This window comes from Chiloscyllium plagiosum, chromosome 10 (genome assembly GCF_004010195.1).
Source record: "Chiloscyllium plagiosum isolate BGI_BamShark_2017 chromosome 10, ASM401019v2, whole genome shotgun sequence".
NCBI lineage: Eukaryota > Metazoa > Chordata > Chondrichthyes > Orectolobiformes > Hemiscylliidae > Chiloscyllium > Chiloscyllium plagiosum.
Window position 1 is genome coordinate 39,869,275 of NC_057719.1, and position 21,433 is coordinate 39,890,707.

At 42.4% G+C, this 21,433-nt stretch overlaps 1 protein-coding gene across 7 annotated transcripts in view; it reads left to right on the forward strand.

The window, feature by feature from the left end:
• The first annotated feature begins 5,112 nt into the window (after positions 1-5,112).
• klc1a (kinesin light chain 1a) overlaps positions 5,113-21,433 on the forward strand; it is a 102,818-nt gene continuing 86,497 nt past the window's right edge. For 2 of the 7 annotated variants that reach the window (XM_043697514.1, XM_043697513.1), the window contains exon 1: positions 5,115-5,681. The gene's annotated coding sequence lies outside the window, so the exon portion shown is untranslated. Of the gene's footprint in view, positions 5,682-21,433 lie in introns of all 7 variants that reach the window. The other 5 variants (XM_043697512.1, XM_043697511.1, XM_043697515.1 and 2 more) reach the window with 5 other exon arrangements.

The window sequence follows — 21,433 nt, forward strand, 5'->3', positions numbered from 1 at the left end:
GAGTTGCTTCTTTGCATATCATTGTGTAGACTGCTTGACAAATTTTAACTGTACTATCCGGCATTTCAATTTAAAGCCTATGTTAGCCCACGTTGGCTCTTCCTGGTTTCCTTGCCTCAAACTTTTCTGATTTTAACATAAGCCTCCTAACTGTATACATGCAAATCTTCACCACATTCATTATTACTCCGTTCTGCTAAACTGCAAGCTACTGCAAAGAGACATGAATTGAAATTTAAGTGAGAAAAAAATTACTACATAGTTAATATATAACTTCTTGTAGAGATTGTTAAATATTGGGTAACCAACCAGGGATGTTATGTATGCAAAACTGTATTAGCTTTTTAATTGACAAGATTATTAAAGTGTAAAAAGTCTACAATCTTTTACTATGCCTCATAGAAAGTAGAAGACTCTGGGCCCTGACAACATGTTAAGCATTCAGCACTATAGCTAAGACCATAAGACACAGGAGCAGATGTAGGCCATTCAGCCCATTGAATCTGTTCTGCTATGCATTGAGATCATGGCTGATCTGATAATTCTCAAATCCATTTTCCTGCCTTTTTCCCATAACGTGACTCTCTTCCTTATTAAAAACCCATCATGGCCTTGAATATATTTGACTCTACAGCCCTCTGTGATGGTGAATGCCATAGCTTCATTACTCTCTGAAAAAAGAAATTCCTTTACTCTGAGATTATGCCCTCTGGTCCTAGACTCTCCCACAACACCTGTGCTCTTGAACTAATAGTGGCTGTAACCAAGCTATTCCAGCAAAGCTACAACATGGTATCTATCTGACAAAATGGAAAATTGTCTAAATATATCCTGGACAAAGCCAATTACTGCCCTGAATCTATTCTCAGCCATCAACGATGAAAGATATCATCAAGATATCAAGTAGCACTTGGATTTTGCCAGGACAAATCAGCTCCAAACCTCATTACAGACTTGATTCAAACTTGGATAAAGGAACCAAGTTCCAGGGTAAGGTGAAAATTATCGCCTTTAATATCAAGGCAGCATTTGATCAACTGTCACATTAGGGAGTCCAAGAAGAATTGAAATCAATGAGTATTGAATGCTCTCCACTGGTTGGAGTTATACGGAGCGCAAAGGAAAATAGTTGTAATTATTTGAGGTCTGCTATCTCTACCCAAGGACATTGATGGTAGAAGTGCTTCAGGGCAATGTCCTCAGAACAACTATCTACTTCATCAATGCTCTTCCTTTCATGTTAAGAACACAAGAAACATGTTGAGAATGCGATTAAAGATACATTTGTGATCTTTAATTGTATAAATAGAGACATTGAGTAATAAAGAAAGGAAACCATTCTAAACACGTGAAAAGGATGCTCAGTAATACACAAATCTCTTCCATTCTGTTGATACTTGCATGCCAAGTAGAATCGAATAAAGAAATGCTCCAGGTTTATTTTTTTGAAAAGTGCCCCTTTTGCCTTGCCACACATTCCTGTGGTTTCACAGCAAATGAAGGTAGAATTATTTTTCACCACAAAGATACTTGGGACCTGAAAATTACTGCCTGAAAGAGTAGTAGATGCAAAAATCCTCAACATATTTATAAGGTCTCTGAATTTGCACCTAAAGTGCCGTAACCTGTAGGGATATGAACCAGATGCAGCAAACTGGGGTTAGGTTGAATATTTTGAAGAAGAGTCATTGGATTTGAAGTATTAACTTTGCTTTCTTCTCTCCACAGATGCTGCTAGACCTGCTGTGTTTCTCCAGCACTTTCCATTTTTTATTTCAGGCTCCTAGCGCAGTACTTGCTTTTATTAGGTTAGATAGCTTGTTGTTTTGGCTAGTGCAGACGTAGAGTCATAGAGTTGTACAGCACGGAAACAGACCGTTTTGTCCACACACCAGCCAGATATCCTAAATTAATCTCGTCCTATTTGCCGGCGTTTGGCCCAAATCCCTATAAATTTATCCTATTCAAGTACCCATCTAGATGCTTTTTAAATGCTGTAATCAGCCTCCACCATCTCCTCTGGCAGCTCACTCCATTCATGCACCACCCTCTGCATGAAAAGGTTCCCCTTAAGTCCCTTCTAAATCGTCCCCTCTTAATTTAAACCTATGCCCTCTAATTTTGGATTCCTCTACCCCGGGAAAAAGACCTTGACTGTTCAATCTATCCATGCCCTTCACGATTTATCACCTCTCTAAGGTAACCCCTCAGCCTCTGATGCTCCAGGAAAAATAGCCCTAATATCGTCAGCCTCTCCCTATAGGTCAAAGCCTCCAAACCTGGAAAAGTCCTTGTCGATATTTTCTGCACCCTATCAAGTTTAATATCTTTCCTATAGGATAGAGACCAGAATTGAAGGCACTTTTCCAAAGTGGGTTAACCAATGTCCTGTACAGCCGCAACATGACATCCCAACTTCTATACTTAAAGCACTGACCAATAAAGGCAAGCATACCAAACGACTCCTCTATCAGGAATTATGAACCTGCGCTCCAAGATCTCTTTGTTCAACAACACTCCCCAGAACTTTGCCATGAAGTGTATAAGTTCTGTCCTAATTTGTCTTACCAAAATGCAGGAACTCACATTTATTTAAATTAAACTCCATCTGCCACTCTTCAGCTCATCTGATCGTGGTCCCATGTTCTCGGAGATAACCTCTTCACTGTCCACTACATCACCAATTTTGGTGTCATCTCCAGACTTACTAATCATTCCTCCTATATTCACACCCAAATCATGTATATACATGCCAAAAAGCATTGGACCCAGAACTAATCCTTGTAGCACGTTGCTGGTCATAGCCCTCCAGTCTGAGAAACCACCTTCTGTTTCCAACCCTCAAACCAATTTTGTATCCAAATGGCTTGTTCTCCCTGGATCTATGTGATTTAATCTTGCTACCAGTCTACCATGCAGAACCTTGTTGAACAGCTTGCTGAGGTCCATGTAGACAACATCCACTGTTCTTTTAGATTAGATTACATTAGATTACATTACAGTGTGGAAACAGGCCCTTCGGCCCAACAAGTCCACACCGACCCGCCGAAGCGAAACCCACCCATACCCCTACATTTACCCCTTACCTAACACTACGGGCAATTTAGCATGGCCAATTCACCTGACCCTGCACATCTTTGGACTGTGGGAGGAAACCGGAGCACCCAGAGGAAACCCACGCAGACACGGGGAGAATGTGCAAACTCCACACAGTCAGTCGCCTGAGGCGGGAATTGAACCCGGGTCTCAGGCGCTGTGAGGCAGCAGTGCTAACCACTGTGTCACCGTGCAGCCCACTCCTTCTGCCTTCATCAATCTTCTTTGTCACTGGAAAAAATTCAATCAAGTTAGTGACACACAATTTCCCAAGCACAAAGCCATGTGGACAATTCCTAATGAGGTAAAAACGATGACTGCGGATGCTGAAAACCAGATTCTGGATCAGTGGTGATGGAAGAGCACAGCAATTCAGGCAGCATCCGACGAGCTGCTCATCGGATGCTGCCTGAATTGCTGTGCTCTTCCAGCACCACTGATCCAGAATTCCTAATGAGTCCTTGCCTTTCCAAATATTTGTAAATCCTGTCCCTCAGAATGCCCTACAACAATTTATTCACCGCTGATGTCAGATTCACTCGTCTATAGTTCCCTAGCTTTTCCTTCACACCTTTCTTAAATAATGGCACCTTGTTAGCTAGCCTCCAATCCTTCAGGACTTCACCCATGGCTATTGATGATACAAATTTCTCAACAAGGGGGCCTAGCAATCACTTTAGCTATGATGGTGGAACAAGTGGCTTCTTTCTGTGCAATTAATCATTATTGTGCTATTCATACCTTCTAGATACATCCTTTGTTCTTAGTTTACCCCATTACCATTCTCTTTGACATTGATCAACATTAATCTGTTGCTGAGATGGGCCTCCTGGTTGTGGGCCCAGTGGCAAAAAGTTGGCACCTAAAGTGTGGCGACTCCTACGTTGGTGGGTATGGCACAGGCAGTGGTGAAGCTGTGGAGGTCTCTCAGTTACTGGAGGCTAGGTGATGGCATGGACTGACTTGGAAAGACTGTTATTCAGAGTTTCTTAAAATTATTTTTCTAATTTAGTCCTATGATTTGTAATGCTGGACGTTTTATTTCTCTTTTTTTCTCCTAAGAGTATATTATTTAAAAATCTGTACCTAGGTACCTTTGTACTTAAGATGTGCTGTATTGGGGCGACTTGTAAACTTTTCATTGTATTCATTTGAATACATGTGACAATAAAGCTAATTCAATTCAACATTGCTTACTCCCTGTCCACATAGTATGAACATAGTTTTAACATACATATTTAAATCAACCTTTCATGGCATATCTACATGGCAGGTGGGACTTGGACATGGCCCTCCTGAGCAAGAGGTACTCAAGATGCAACCACTGCACCACATGAACCCCCTTCCCCCTCCAAAAAAAGTTTTAATCAGCATGTTCAAAAATATGACACCTTTTGGGCAGGTGAGACTTGCGCTTCTAAGAGATGGTCTAGAGCTAAGAACACACTATGCGCCTCAAGATCCCTAATTTTCTGTTTCCATGTTAACACAAACTCCCCCATAGATGCTGGAAATCAGAAACAAAAACAGAAATTGCTGGAAAAAAATCAGCAGGTCTGGCAACGTCTGTTCTTGCGTTCGGAAGAAGGGTCACCGGACCCGAAACGTTAACTGTTTTCTTTCTACCGATGCTACCAGACCTGCTGAGTTTTTTCCAGCAATTTCTATTTTTGTTTCCAGACCTTTCATTCCCCTTGAACATGACAAAAAGGAACAAGTAGTCGGTTGAGTTGAAAGATCACTGACTGCACACTTAGGTAAACAAATTAAGTACAGTATTGACAGCATCCTATCCTAAAGGGCAATGCATTTTTGTGTGAGTTCAGCAAACATAGAAATATGCTGAGTCGAACATGCTTTACCGGGAAAACGAGCCAAAGCACATTCCAGCCTGTGACCTCATAATCGTCAGTGCCTGGCTAAGGGCGGGACCAGGGACGCGCGCCCAGTCCAAGAGCCGTGGTGGAGTGCACGAGCACCGTTAGTCCAGGAGCGGCGCGCGTGCGCGGCAGGCGGGGAGGTGTGACCGTGCGTTCTTCGAGGGGAGAAACATGGATGCGCGTGCACCGCCTGCGTGTGGTGCATGTCCGCGTAGTTCCGGAGACGGGGCAGGGCTGCTCGTGCACAGAGGTTTAGGGACGAGGACGGGTCTGGTGGCAGGCAAACACTGACGTGAGGAGTTGCCGGTTAGGGAGGAGCCGCCATCTTTTGCTGTGAATCCGCGGGGGGCTGGGGGCAGAGTGAGGGGCGAATACGGTTCAGAAATAAAATCTGGAACAATTCATTATAGGGTTACATTGGCATGATAATATTGGCGAACGTCTGTAACAGTAATATTAAAAGCCCTGCTCGGAGTGAAGTGACATCGTGATATTCTCACACTTAGTGAGGTTCTGGGTGTAGCAGACTCCCTTTTTTAAAAAAAAGAACCGGATCGGAAAAAGACGTCGCTGCCGGTGAAAACGAAACCGCGTTTATTCACTGACGCCCGTTTCATTTCCCCATCTCACTTTCCCGGCCTGACAGGAAACGCTGCTGACTGTACATCCTCGCACTGAGATCGGACCATCAATTTGAAGCAAACGGTAACTAGGTTTTCAGGGTGGTCGAGGGTGTGCATGTGTAATTCTGTCACTTTCAGGTGTGGCCAGTGAGCTGTCGATCTGCTTGATTTCTGAAAGTGGTAGCGAGAACTAATTCCATGTAAAGAGTCCGCCGAGTGCGTTCTTGTATTTAATTCTTGTTCAGTGATTTAGTGAGGAACAAGCGAAGCTGCTGTCTTACTTTCGGATTAGGGTACTGTTGATGCCACGTGTTTATGGAACTGATTCTGGATGTTTTGATATTTGATACGTTGATGGAAATTTATGTTAATACATCTTTTGAGTTGAATAACGTTAATAGTTCTTGGAATTGCAAATCGCAGGATTGGAGACCTAATCCAGTCATATTTTGCGGCCTGAACAAGGTTTTGGCGGTGGTGTAATGTGACTCATTTCCTTGTAAAATGAGGAAATATCAGTGTTGTTGTACGGACTGGTGGGATTAGTTCTACTGAATTGCTGCTGTTAACATTTTACAACATGATAAACAAATCTGCTCGACAATTAGTAGAAACTATGGTTGGAAATGATTTTGTTCAGTTTTTGTCGGACCTTGGGATTACTATTACGTGAGCTGCAGGCAAACTGGTATAGGATAAATAAAGTCAAGGAATTAAATGCGTGATTCAGATTGACATGGGAGGAATGGACATGGGGCAGACCCGGTGGGATAGGTTTCACTTGGAAGTGTTCTTGGAAGTGCATGATTATGGTTGTAGAAGGGCTTTCTACTAGATGGGAGTAGGGTGATGGTAGGTGGTGTGTTCTGGAGGGCGATAGATAGATAACCCTACAAACAAAACAAGAGGATGTGGCAGCAATGTAACAGCAACTTGCATAACGATATACGGTGGGTCAAGAAGGGGGGAAAAAAGAGTAGACCAAAAATAAGCAATAGGGTCAAATGGATAAAGATATTAGTGACTTGTTAATGACTTTAATATTCACAGCAAAATAAATGAATTAATAGCACAAATAGAATGAATGAGTATGATATTCTAGCCATTGGAAAGATATGGTTACTAGGAGTTCAAACTAGGAGCATCAGAGGCAGTGGGATGACCTGACAGAAGTATATAAAATTTTGAGGCACGAATAATTGGAGTCTTTTTTTTTCCCCCACAGTGGGAAAACTAGAGGACTTAGGCTTAAGATGAGAGGAGGTCAATTTAAAGGAAATGTGGGAGGCAGGTTTTTTTGTACAGAGGCTAGTAGGTGCCAGATACACACTGCCATAGGTGGTAGTTGAAGCAGATATGGTGACAACATTTTAGAGGTATTTAGACACGCAAACAGGCAGGGACTAGTGGGATATGGACCTGTGTTAAACTGTTCTCTGTTCTATTTTCCACATTAACAAACTATTTAAAGGTATATGACTTTTCAAAAGGGCAGGCAGGAAGGGAAGAGTGGTTGCTAGTTTTGAGAGTATGAAATAGATAAATGCAAATGCAAGAAATAATCTTGAATTGAATGATGTAGAATCTATATTGGTACAAGTAAGAAATAACAAGAGGAGGAAGGCACTGGTGGGAATAGCCTATTGCAACCACAATCTTTCTCAAAAAAAAGTCTTGGCTATTACACCAAGACAGATTAAATCCGGAGATAATGAGGGCATGTAAAAAGTAATCATGGATGATTATGCAGACTGGGGAAAATCAAATTGCCAAGTGGCTATTAGAAAGAATTCATAGTGTATTCAAGACAGTTTCCTCAAACAATATATTTTGGATCCAACCAGGGATCAAGTTATTTTGTATCTTGAAAACAGTGATCATAATATAGTAAAATTTTGCATTCAGTTTGAGCTTGAAAAACTTCAGTTGGGTCCTCTGGAATTCATGGATTGCATCCTAGCATATTCACTGGGATGTTGCCTGGGATGAAAAGTCTGTTATGAATAGAGACTGGATAGACTGGGTTTTTTCCCCCATGGAGTGGTGAAGGCTGAGCTGAGGATATGATATGATTGAGGTATACAGAATTGTGAGAAGACATAGTGATTCATGAGCATCCCCCCCCCCCCCCCCCCCCCCGATGGCACATACCTCTAATACAAGATGTAAGTTTGTTTTTGTAAATATATTTATTAGCAAACTTTTTTTAACTTTACAAACATATAAAATCATTGAAAAATACAATCAATAACAAATATCAGTATAATAAAAAGAAAAAAAAATGCAAATTAGAATACAACTACTGTCTACTAACTATTAACCTACCCTATAATACAAGACAAGCCCTAACACTGTGTAAAGCAGCACCAACAAAAAAAAGAAAAGCAAAAAACAACATGAAATACAGAACAGCTATGCCGGCGCAAAGCTCCCAAACAAAGGAACGGGAGCATTGTATGTATACTCGTATTAACTCAGGAGACACCCTCCAGGGCCCAAAGCTTGACAAATCTAACCATCCTGGTTAAACAAACACCCTAGTTAAGATAATTGACAAATCTATATCGAAATAACTCAAGTAGGGCTGCCATGTCTTATAAAAATGGTCTGTTGTGTGGTGCACCATGTTTGTAAAAATAAAAGTCCAAGGGAATGTGCTTCATAACTAATTTTAGATTACATTACAGTGTGGAAACAGGCCCTTCGACCCAACAAGTCCACACCGACCCGCCGAAGCATAACCCACCTATACCCCTACATTTACCCCTTACCTAACACTACGGGCAATTTAGCATGGCCAATTCACCTGACCTGCACATCTTTGGACTGTGGGAGGAAACCCACACAGACACGGGGAGAACGTGCAAACTCCACACAGTCAGTCGCCTGAGGCGGGTCTCTGGCGCTGCGAGGCAGCAGTGCTAACCACTGTGCCACCGTGCTGCCCATTTCTGCCATCCCAGCAAACCCGGCGGGTTCTCAGACACCCAATTCATCAGAATATTCTTCTGTGCACAGTATGCAAGAACATCAAATAGTTTCTTCCCATGCCTGTCTAAAGATGGTAAATTTGGTAGACCTAAGAGGAGACATATCGGGTCTACTTTGATTTCAGTCCTCCATACCCTCCCTATCTCTCCTGCCACATCACTTCAGTAAACACGGAGCCTGTGGCATGTCCAGAAGCAATGGGTAAGAGTACCTGCACTTATTTTACCTTTGGGGCACACTGAAGATGTCCCTTTTTTAAACTTCACCAGACGGTCTGGTGCCAGATGAGCCCTGTGAAGAACTTGTAACTGCGTAGCGCATGTCCTATTACAGATTGAGATCTTTCTAGTGTTCTCCCATGTTTCAGAAGAGATCTCCACTCCTAGCTTTTGCTCCCAGACCTCTCATAACCGGTTAATATCCTGCCAGGCCCTGCCACCCAGCAGGCGATAGAGGGCACTAACCGAAAGGGTGCTTGTGGAACGTAGCAACTACCTCTCTGTAGTGGGCTTGTAGGACTTAGTGAGCAGCAAAGTTGCCTTCTGGATGAAATCCCTAATCTGAAAAAAAAATGGAAAGGATCTCTGCTGGGTAACCCGTATTTGCAGCTCAGTTGCTTAAAAGACATCATAACCTCCCCCTCAAAAAAAGTCTCCCAAACTAGAAACTCCTCTCACTGCCCATAGTTTGAACACTGAGTCCATCATCCCTGGTTGGAACCCTGACATGCCAACTATAGGTGTAAGTAGCGAAGTCTTGGATAAACAACCCTCACTCTGCATCGTCCTCCATGCCTTGACTGTACTAATGACAATGGGGTTCTGGCAGTGGTCCATAACTGTCCTCATCTTATCTATGAACGACAGATTAATAAGAGGGCACTTTGCTTGGGAGGCCTCAATATCCAGCCATATTGAGTTTGGATCATTACCTACCCAGTCGCAGACAAAGGACAGCAGGGAACTCAATTGATACCTTTTGATGTCTGGGAAATCAACTCCTCTTCCTCCTTGAGGCAATTGCAATTTAGTAAGTTTGATGAGGGACTGCCCACGATGCCAAAGGAACCAAACCACCCCATAAGCTTCTGCAGCGTTGACCTGGGAAACATTATAGGGAACATACGCATAGGATAAAGCAAACGAGGAAGAACGTTCATCTTAATGAGAGATATTCGGCCTAGCTATGAAATTGGAAGAGCCTCCCATCTCTGGAGATCTTGCCTAATATTGTTGAGCAAGTGAGCAAAGTTAGTCCGAAATTACAGGGCAAACTTGGGGGTAATAAAAATGCCTAGGTATCGGAATCCTGCCAGTGACTACTTGAAAAGGAACTTAGGGCCACCTTCAACTTCTGGCACCTTTTAAGGTTCCAAGAAGATGTAAGTTTAAGATGAGTATTTAGCTTAGAGGTGATCTAAGAGAAGATGTTTTCATCCAGAGGGTTATAAAAATATGGAACCTCCTGTCTACCAGGGTGGTAGAGGCAGGTACTTTTACAACATTTTAAAGCATCTGGATAAGCACTTAAAATGTCGGAACGGAGTAGGTTACGGACCGAGTGCAGGTAAATGGGATTACTGTGGTTTGGTGTTTGTTGTACAAAGTTAAAAATCACACAACGCCAAGTTATCGTCCAACAGGTATAATTGGAAGCACACTAGCTTTCGGAGTGTTGCTCCTTCATCAGGTGGTAGTGGAGGGCTCAATCCTAACACACAGAATTTATAGCAAAAATTTACAGTGTGATGTAACTGAAATTATACATTGAAAAATTGATTGTCTGTGAAGCCTTTCATCTGTTAGAATACCGTGATCATTTCACTTCTTCCATGTGTAAATCACAAAACCTTTTTTTAAAAAGTTGCATTCTCGGGTTAGCTGTTAACAATGGTGCTAGCTAGACAATATGTTGAAGGTGTTGGCCTCCTGTGTTCTCTGTCTATGCCATGATGTTTAGATTGATCCTAATCTAATAAGTCAGATAACGGAGTTCTACATGAATGCATGCAGTTTTTGAGCAAAGTACAATGTAACCCTGCAAGTACAAATTCACCCCACAAAATATATGTGCTTGTGGGTCTTTGTGTGTGTGTGTGTCTGTCTGTCTGGGTTGGGGGTTGTGAGTGTAAGAAAGTGTATGTATGTGTGTGTAGTGAGTGCAGAGTGTCTTAAGTCTATGAGGGGGTGCGTGTGGGAGTGTGTGTTTCTGTAAGTATGTGTGTAGGTGTCTGTATGCACGTCTGTGTATATGCGTGTTCGTGTGTATAGGAGTGCCTGTGTGTGTGTGTAGGAGTATCTGTGTGTATGTGTATTGTGCAATGGTGGTCACCTGTAATGTGACATGAACCCAAGGTCCCGGTTGAGGCCATTCCTATGGGTACTGAACTTGGCTATCAGCCTCTGCTAGGCCACTTTTCTCTGCTGCCTGTCCCGAAGTCCACCTTGGAGGATGGTCACCCAAAGGTCCGAGGTGAGTGTCCTGGACCATTGAAGTGTTCCCCAACTGGGAGGGAACACAACTGTCTGTTTGTTGTGCAGTGCCCATTCATCCGTTGTCGTTGCCTTTGCTCGGTTTCCCCAATGTACCATGCCTCTGGGCATCCTTGCCTGCAATGTATAAGATAGACAATGTAGGCTGAGTCACATGAGTACCTGCAATGTACAAGGTGGGCAGTGTCCCCGCGCGTAATGGTGATATCTATGTCCACACTTTGACACGTCTTGCAGTGCCTACTGTGACAGGGTTGTTTGTTGGTTGGTATAGACATGGGCTGAAGGGCCCTTTCCTATCCTCTACTGTATGACTGCAAAGGAAACAGCAGAGATAATGGGTGCACTGGTAATAATTTTCCAATAATCCTTATGTTGTGGAAAAGCCCCTAAACAATTACTGCTACTGCTAATATAATTCTGTTATTCAGAAGGGATGGAGACAAAAAAAGGTAACTGTAGGCCAGTGAGCTTAATATATGCATTGGGAAAATGTCTTTTGTAAATGATGTAAAACATTCAGAAATATGCAGTACAATGTAGGAGAGTCAATGTGGTTTCAAGAAGAAGAATTTATGATTGACAAATTTATTACAATTCTTTGAGGAAGTAACAAGATAAATTAAGTGGGAACAGTAGATACAATATATTTGGATTTCCAAAATACATTGAATAAAGTACTGCACGTAAGGCTACTTAATTAGTTAGGTGCCATGTTGAGATTAGTATATTAGCATGGATAGAAGATTGACTAATTAATAGAAGAGGGATAAGGGAGGTATTTTCAGGATGGCAACCTGTAACTAGTGGAGGAATCAGTGTTGGATTGCATTTATTTATAATCTACATTAATAAACTTGGATGAAGGATGTGAATACACTATCGTGAAGTTTGTGGATGACACAAAATTGATGGGAGGGCAGGTGAGAATGGCACAGTCTGCAGAGGGATATTGACAGATTGAAGGTGGTTAAAAACTTGGCAGCTGAATATAATGTGGGAAATGGGAGATCATGGCAGGAAGAATAGAAGAACGAATATTATTTAAATAGAAACATAAAGCTATAGAATAAAAGGATTTTGGCGTCCACATGCATGTCACAAAAACTGACTCCAAGTTGAATGGCACCAAAGAAGTTGGAGAGTGTGGCACTAGAAAAGCACAGCAGGTCAGGCAGCATCCGAGGAGCAGGAGAGTCAACATTTTGGACATAAGCCCTTCGTCAGAAATGTGGGGATAGGGGAAGGGGCCTGAGAGATTAGGAGGGTGGCGGGGGGGGGGGGGAGAGAGAGAAGATACCTGGGAAGGCATCGGTAGATGCAAGTGGGGGTGATAGTGATAGGTTAGTGGGGAGGATGGAGTGGATAGGTGGGAAGGAAGATGGAGAGGTAGGACAGGTAGGACAGTTCAAGAGGGTGGTGCCAAGTTGGAGGGTTGGATCTGGGATGAGGTGGGGATAAGAGAAATGAGGAAACTCAACATGAAGTTGATGATGATGCTATATGGTTGGAGGGACCCAAGGCGGAATATGAGGCGTTCTTCCTCCAAGCTTGGATTTGGCAATGGAGGAGGCCCAGGACTTGCATGTCCTTGGCGGAGTGGGAGGGCGAATTAAAGTGGTCAGCTGCAAGGCAGTGGGGTTGTTTGATGTGTATGTCCCAGAGATGTCCCCTGAAACCTTCCGTGAATTGGTGCCCTGTCTCCCCAAGGTAGAGGAGACCATAAAGAGAGTAACGGACACAATAGATGAGGTGTTTGGATTTGTAGAAAAATCTCTGCTGGATGTGGAAGGATCCTTGGGGGCTTTGGATGAAGATGAAGGGGGAGGGGTGGGTGCCTGTAACTCAGCACAGCCCTCTTGAACTGTCCATCTTCCTTCCCACCTATCCAGTCCATCCTCCCCTCTGACCTATCACCATCATCCCCACTTGTATCTACCTATCACCTTCCTAGCTACCTTTCCACCACCCCCACCCTCCTATTTATCTCTCATCATCTCCGCCCCTCCCATCCCCCAGGTGCATACACATTCCTGATGAAGGACTTACTCCCAAAAAATGACTCTCCTGCTCCTTGGATGCTGACTGACATGCTGTGCTTATTCAGCACCACACCTTTTGACTCTGACCTCCAGGATCTGCAGTTCTCATTTTCTCTCTGGGTATTAAAGAAAGCAAATGAAATGTTGACTTTTATTTCAAATGCAGTGGAGTATAAAATATCTTGCTAAAACTGGACTAGACCATATGTAATATCACTTAAAAATGTGTTGCTGGAAAAACGCAGCAGGTCAGGCAGCATCAAAGGAGAATGAGAATTGATGTTTCGGGCATAAGCCCTTCTTCAGGAATGAGGAGGGTGTGCCAAGCAGGCTAAGAGACGGAAGATGAGTCGCTCTTCCTCCAGGCGTCGTGTTGCCATGGTCTGGCGATGGAGGAGGCCAAGGACCTGCATATCCTTGGCAGAGTGGGAGGGGGAGTTAAAATGTTCAGTCACCGGGTGGGTCTCAGTCTCAGTCCCAACCCTCAGACTCAGCACCGCCTTCTTGACCTTCAATCTTCTTCCTGATCTCTCCGCCCCCACCCCGTTCTCCGGCCTATCACCCTCACCTTAACCTCCTTCCACCTATCGCATTCCCAACGTCCCTCCTCCCTACCTTTTATCTTAGCCTGCTCGGCACACCCTCCTCATTCCTGAAGAAGGGCTTATGCCCGCAACGTCGATTCTCCTTCTCCTTTGATGCTGCCTGACCAGCTGCGCTTTTCTAGCAACACATTTTTAAGCTCTGATCCCCAGCATCAGTAGTCCTCCCTTTCTCCATATGTAATGTCGTATTAGCAATTTTGGAAGCCTTTACTGGAGAGGGTAGTGGAGACTGGATGATTAAATAAATGCAAGACTCTGACAGATTTTTAATCAGTGAAGGAACTAAGTGTTATGAGGAAAAGGCAGAAAAGTGGGATTGAGAATTATTAGATCAGCCATGATCTTGCTGAATGATGGAGGAAATGGAGCCAAACTTGAAAAAGCTTTTTTTTATCTCCTAATATGCACTATACTGTTAGGTCCTGATCAGAAATAAGTTAACTATATGAGTATGCAACAAATATTGAGGTTCAAGAATGCATTTTGTTCATTTTAAGTATTTAGGCAATCTGTGTAACTCTCAGAATATTGAAATAAACATATTCCTTTCTAGAATGTTTTATTATCTAATTAAATGGAAATCATGCTGTCAGATTTGAGTTGATTCAAACTCTTCACCTGTAAAAAAATCAATGGCAGTATTCATAAAATCATTATCCCAGTGGTCTAATTTTCCAACTTTTTGCAGTGGTTAATTTACTAAGGTCTGCTAAGAATTTGGAGCAAATTACTTAATTTCAGCTACTAAATAATAGTCTTCCAAGCGAATGAATCAGACATTACAATAAATTAAAACCATTTGACAAGATGCCCAAACTCCAACTTAAGATGTGGGCTGTGATCGTATATTTTTGTAAATACATGTCGTTAGAGATGCCTATAGAATTGGTCAAGTGAATATGGGCAGATTTTTGCTGTTTAGTTATACATGTTGGTGACCCAAGGTTATCTTCCTCGCTACTAAAATTAGATTGGAACTTCATAAAGGTTATCTGAAATGAATGTGTGAAATGCATTCAAGAAGTGCCTCCAGGAATTTCTTTAATGCATTAACAAACACAGAAAATGCTGGAGAAACGCAGCAGGTCTGGCAATATCTGTTCTAAGAGGAACAAAGTTAACGTTTTGAGTCCATTATGTCTGTTCTTCAGCTCTGAAAGAATTTTTTTTTAATGCATCATGCACAAATCAAATATAGGAGCATGTGGTTTACCTATATTTTGTCGTCATTTCACAAGAGGGGCGACAATTTGAGAATACACCTTGGATCTTTGAATATTTACAGATGCTTTTGACATTTCTTCCTTGGATGCTTTTATTGTCATTTTTCTTGGTAGGAAAGAGCACGAGTACAGACAGCTCAGGGCTGGAGAGAAACCTGAAGCGGGAGGATTTAGTCATTGTAGTTTATGAAGATATCAACAACGTAGATATGACAAATGAGGTTCTGAATAGTCAATATGAGGAGCTAGATGTCAAATTAAGAAGCAGAATCTAAAACAACTTAATCTACATTATCATTACCTGAGCCATGTGCAAATGACCATGGGGCAAGTCAGATTAGAATGATGAACACGTAGCTTGAAGGTTGGTGTGGGAGAACTTATTTTTATTCTTGGCGCATTGGGATCTTACTGATTTGATAGTCTTTACTTAGATTGTGCTAGGGCTGGTATTCTTGCCAACCCCACAACCAAGGAAGTAGAGAGCATTTTAGAGTAGAGGGGGCAAGAGATCACATTGGGGAAGATGTGGTAAATCAAAGAGTACAGTCAAGGCTAAAGATATTTATTTATCATAAATAATAAACAGAATCTGACAGAAAGGAAAAGAGAATATGAATCAGTCAACCAACAGATCTAGAATTTGCAAAGTGAGTCGAAGGACCATTTCTCACAAAACAGCCCCATAAACCTTAATGCAATTGATAAAAATTCATCAACCTCTATTTTAAAAGTTTTCAAAGAATGAGGTTCTGCAGCCCGAGGAGGTGGGGAATTCTGAGTAAAACAAACTCTTCTTATCTCTGTCCTATGTGATACTTCCTTTATTTTTAAGTTGTGCCCCCAGTTCTGGATTCCCCAACCAGGAGAAACATTATATTGGCATCTACTATGCATATCCTTTTGAGTATTTTGTAGGTTTCGATGTGTTCACCTCATGCTTTGAAACTTTGGAGAATACAAGTCCAGTTTGCCCAATCTCTCTTCATAGAACAGTCCTGCCACCTTGGAAACCAATCAGATGAATCTTTGTTGCATTCTCTCTATGCCAATAACTTATTTTCATTGCATCATAGAATCCCCAAAAAATGGAAGCAGGCCATTCAGCCTATTGAGTCCACATTGACCCTTCAAAAAGCATCCTATCCAGACCTCCACCCTGTCTCATTTCCCATGGGTAATCTATCCAGCCTGCGTACCTCTGGACACTGAGCAATTTAGCATGGCCAGTCCACCTAATCAGCACATCTTTGTACTGTGGGAGGAAATCCATGCACTGGATTTAATTTTGTAAAACATTCTTGATTCGCAACAGTCCCATTAGATTGAAAAAATAGTAAATTTAACTCTTTCGATCAAGAAGAGATGGTGACAGAAAGCAGGAACTACAGGCCAGTTAGCTTATTGAAGGGGAAATATTAGAAGTCATTGTTGAAGACATTAAAACAGGACACAGTTAAGTTCAAGGTGATCAGGCAGAGTCAATATGGTTTTGTGAAAGGGATATCATGTTTGATCAGTCTTGTAGAGTACTTTGAGGAGGTAACACATTGTGGGTACAGGAAAGTTAATGGATGCATTGTGCTTATTTCCAGCAGGCATTCAATAAGGTGCTACATCCAAAGTTATTGGGAAAAGTAAAAGCTCTTTGTGTAGGGGCTAGCATATTGGCATAAATAGTTTGGCTGGCTAATTGGAAGCAGTGAGCATGGGAAAATCGGTCATCTTCAAACTAGCAAAATGTAAGGGGATCTCAGCTTAAATGCATTTAACAGAGTTCAAGTTTGATTTGGTAACAGAGAAGGAATAGTGATGTTGTTCCCATCTAGGACAATGTATGAGTTGAAGGGAACTTGCAGGTGTTGGTGCTCCATGCATTTTCTGCCTTTGTCTTTTGCAGGTTTGGAAAGTGCTATCGAAAGAGCCTGGGTGAGTTAGTACTGTACATCTTGCAAATGTGTCACTGGTGAAGGGAATAAATGTTGGATGAAGTACCTGTTAAGTGAGCTACTTTGTGCTGGATAGTGTTGAGCTTCCTGAGCTGCAGTCGCCCATGCAAGAGTTGACTTCTCCATCATATTTCCAAACCTCCACCTCGTATTCAGGCACTAGGAAAAAAGGAGTTGAGTTACGCACTGCACAATTCCCAACCTCTGACCTGCTTTTGTAGCTACAGTATTTATATTGCTGGTCCAATTCAGTTTCTGATCATTATAACTCTCAGGGGAAAGTGTAGGTGTAAACTTTACGCTGAGTATGCAGTGTCCTGTTATGGTTTTGGGAGCAACATTAATTAAGTGCATCGCAGCACCCAGTAAACATCTATAATCTTTTTATTGTAAATATTTATGTTTTGTCTGTGAGCTTTTGTTTCTTATATAATGACATGCTTTGCTCAGTATCTCACAAACAAACATGGCTATCAGCTATCTGTAAGAATAATAGGGTGGTTATGGTAGGGGATTTTAACTTTCCAAACATAGACTGGGACTGCCGCAGTGTTAGGGGGTTAGATGGAGAGGAATTGAAGTGTGTACAAGAAAATTTTCTGATGCAGTATGTGGATGTACCTATTAGAGAAGGTGCAAAACTTTACCTACTCTTGGGAAATAAGGCAGGGCAGGTGACTGAGGTGTCAGTGGGGAGCACTTTGGGGCCAGCGACCATAATACTATTAGATTTAAAATAGTGATGGAAAAGGATAAACCACATCTAAAAGTTGAATTTCTAAATTGGAGAAAGGTCAATTTTGATGGTATTAGGCAAGAACTTTTGAAAACTGCTTGGTGCCAGATGTTTGCAGGTAAAGGGACAGCTAGAAAATGGGAAGCCTTCAGAAATGAGATAACGAGCATCCAGAGAAAGTATATTCCTGTTAGGGTGAAAGGGATAGGGAATGCTGGATGACTAAAGAAATTGAGGGTTTGGTTAAGAAAAAGAAGGAAGCATATGTAAGGTATAGACAGGATAGATCGAGTGAATCCTTAGAAGAATATAAAGGAAGAATGAGTATACTTAAGAGGGAAATCAGGAGGGCAAAACAGGGACATGAGATAGCTTTGGCAAATAGAATTAAGGAGAATCCAAAGGGTTTTTACAAATATATTAAGGAGAAAAGGGTAACTAGGGAGAGAATAGGGCCACTCAAAGATCAACTAGGAGAAAGTGAGGACTGCAGACGCTGGAGTACCAGAGTTGAAAAGAAGGGCTTATGCCCGAAATGTCGATTCTCACACCCTTCAAAGAACAGCAAGGCGGCCTTTGTGTGGAGCCGCAGAAAATGGCAGAATACTAAACGAGTATTTTGCATCAGCATTTACTGTGGAAAAGGATATGGAAGATATAGAAAGTAGCAAAATAAATGGTGATGCCTTGCAAAATGTCCATATGACAGAGGAGGAAGTGTTGGATGTCTTGAAATGCATAAAGGTGGAAAAATCCCCAGGACCTGATCAGGTGTACCCTAGAACTCTGGGAAGCTAGAGAAGTGATTGCTGAGATATTTGTATCATCGATAGTCACAGGTGAGGTGCCAGAAGACTGGAGGTTGGCTAACGTGGTGCCACTCTTTAAGGGTGGTAAGGACAAGCCAGCGAACTATAGACCAGCGAGCCTGATGTCGATGGTGGGCAAGTTGTTGGAGGGAATCCTGAGGGACAGGATATACATGTCTTTGGAAAGGCAAAGTCTGATTAGGGATAGTCAACATGGCTTTGTGCATGGGAAATCATGTCTCTCAAACTTGATTGAGTTTTTTGAAGAAGTAACAAAGAGGATTAATGAGGGCAGAGCGGTAGATGTGATCTATATGGACTTCAGTAAGGTGTTCGACTAGGTTCCCCATGGGAGACTGATTAGTAAGGTTAGATCTCACAATACAGGGAGGACTAGCTATTAGGATACAGAACTGGCTCAAAGGTAGAAGACAGAGGGTGGTGGTGGAGGATTGTTTTTCAGACTGGAGGCCTGTGACCAATGTAGTGCCACAAGGGTCGGTTCTGGGTCCTCTATTTTTTTGTCATTTACATAAATGATTCGGATGCGAGCATAAGAGGTATGGTTAGTAAGTTTGCAGATGACACCAAAACTAGAGGTGTAGTGGACAGTGAAGAAGGTTACCTCAGATTACAACAGGATCTGAGAATGGGCAGAGGAGTGGCAGATGGAGTTTAATTCAGATAACTGTGAGTTGCTGCATTTTGGGAAAGCAAATTTTAGCAGGACTTATACGCTGAATGGTAAGGTCCTAGAGAGTGTTGCTGAACAAAAAGACCTTGGAGTGCAGGTTCATAGCTCCTTGAAAGTGGAGTCGCAGGTCGATAGAATGGTGAAGAAGGCATTTCGCATGCATTCTTTTATTGGTCAGAGTATTGAGTACAGGAGTTGGGACGTCATGTTGCGGCTTTACAGGACATTGGTTAGGCCACTGTTGGAATATTGCATGCAATTCTGGTCTCTTTCCTGTCGGAAAGATGTTGTGAAACTTGAAAGGGTTCAGAAAAGATTGACAAGGACATTGCAAGTGTTGGAGGATTTGAGCTATAAGGAGAAGCTGAACAGGCTGGGGCTGTTTCCCTGGAGCATCGGAGACTGAGGGGTGACCTTATAGAGATTTACAAAATTGAGGGGCATGGATAGGGTAAATAGACAAAGTCTTTTCCCTGGGGTGGAGGAGTGCAGACAGGGAGAGGCTGAACAGGCTGGGGCTGTTTTCCATGAAGCGTTGGAGGCTGAGGGGTGACCTTATAGAGATTTACAAAATTGAGGGGCATGGATAGGGTAAATAGACAAAGTCTTTTCCCTGGGGTGGAGGAGTGCAGAACTAGAGGGCATAAGATTAGGGTGAGAGGGGAAAGATATAAAAGGGACCTAAGGGGCAACCTTTTCACACAGGATGGTACGTGTATGGAATGAGCTGCCAGAGGAAGTGGAGGAGGCTGGTACAATTGCAACATTTAAGAGGCATTTGGATGGGTATATGAATAGGAGGTTTGGAGGGATATGGGCCAGGTGCTGGCAGGTGGGACTAGATTGGGTTTGGATATCTGGTTGGCATGGACGGGTTGGACCGAAGGGTCTGTTTCCATGCTGTAATCTCTATGACTCTCTCTGAATGAAGATAAAATTCAACAGTACACAATTCAGTTTCAGAAAATGCAGATCATCTCAGCATTGACCATTTTCAAATTTAATGTGATTTTATTTTATTTCTTAGGCTAGTAAATTAGTGGTATTTCAGAAAATTTGAAAAAGTACTGTGCATGTTCTATCCATTGAGTTTTGATCAACCATGATTACTCGAAACACAAGCTTAAGTTGCTTTTTTTTTTACCAGTAGCAACACCTTATTTAGTGCATGTTAAGGTGCAACTTAGATTAATCTTACCATATTATAGTCATAGTCAAAGAGCTTTACAGCATGGAAATAGACCCTTCGGTCCAACTTGTTCATGCCGACCAGCTGCCCTAAGTAAATCGAGTTCCACTTGCCAACATTCGGCCCATATCCCTCTAAAACCTTCCTATTCATATTCCCTTCCAGATGCCTTTTAAATGTTGTAACTGTACCAGTTTCCACCACTTCCTCTTGTGCTGTTTCCATACATGCACCACTGTCTGCATGAAAAAGTTGCCCCTCAAGTCCCTTTTAAATCTTTTCCCCTGTTGCCTTAAACCTATGCCCTCTAGTTTTGTACTGCCCCACTCCAGGGAAAAGACCTTGTCTATTGACCCTATCCATGTCCTTCATGATTTTAGAAATCTCCATAAGGTCACTCCTTGACCTCTGAATTTCTAGGGAAAATAGCCACAGCCTATTTAACCTCCCGGTATAGCTCAATTCTCAACTCTGGAATTATCCTTGTAGATCTTTTCAGCAAGATTCCAAGTTTCATAACATCGTTCCTATTGCAGGGAAACTATTGGATATCATCCTTGAAAAGAACAATACTGCTAAACAACCCTGTAGTTTATTCAAACTGGTGTAACACGATTAAAACAGACAATAGGTGCAGGAGTAGGCCATTCTGCCCTTCGAGCCTGCACCACCATTCAATATGATCATGCTGATCATCCTTAATCAGTATCCTGTTCCTGCCTTATCTCCATAACCCTTGATTCCACTATCCTTGAGAGCTCTATCCAACTCTTAAATTAATCCAGAGACTGGGCCTCCATTGCCCTCTGGGGCAGAGCATTCCACAACAACCACCACTCTCTGGGTGAAGAAGTTTCTCCTCATCTCTGTTCTAAATGGTCTACCCCGTATTTTTAAGCTGTGTTCCCTGGTTTGGCACTCGCCCATCAGCGGAAACATGTTTCCTGCCTCCAGACTGTCCAATCCTTTAATAATCTTATGTCTCAATCAGATCCCCTCTCAGCCTTCTAAACTCAAGGGTATACAAGCCCAGTCGCTCTGGTCTTTCAGCATAAGGTAGTCCCACCATTCCAGGAATTAACCTCGTGAACCTACGCTGCACTC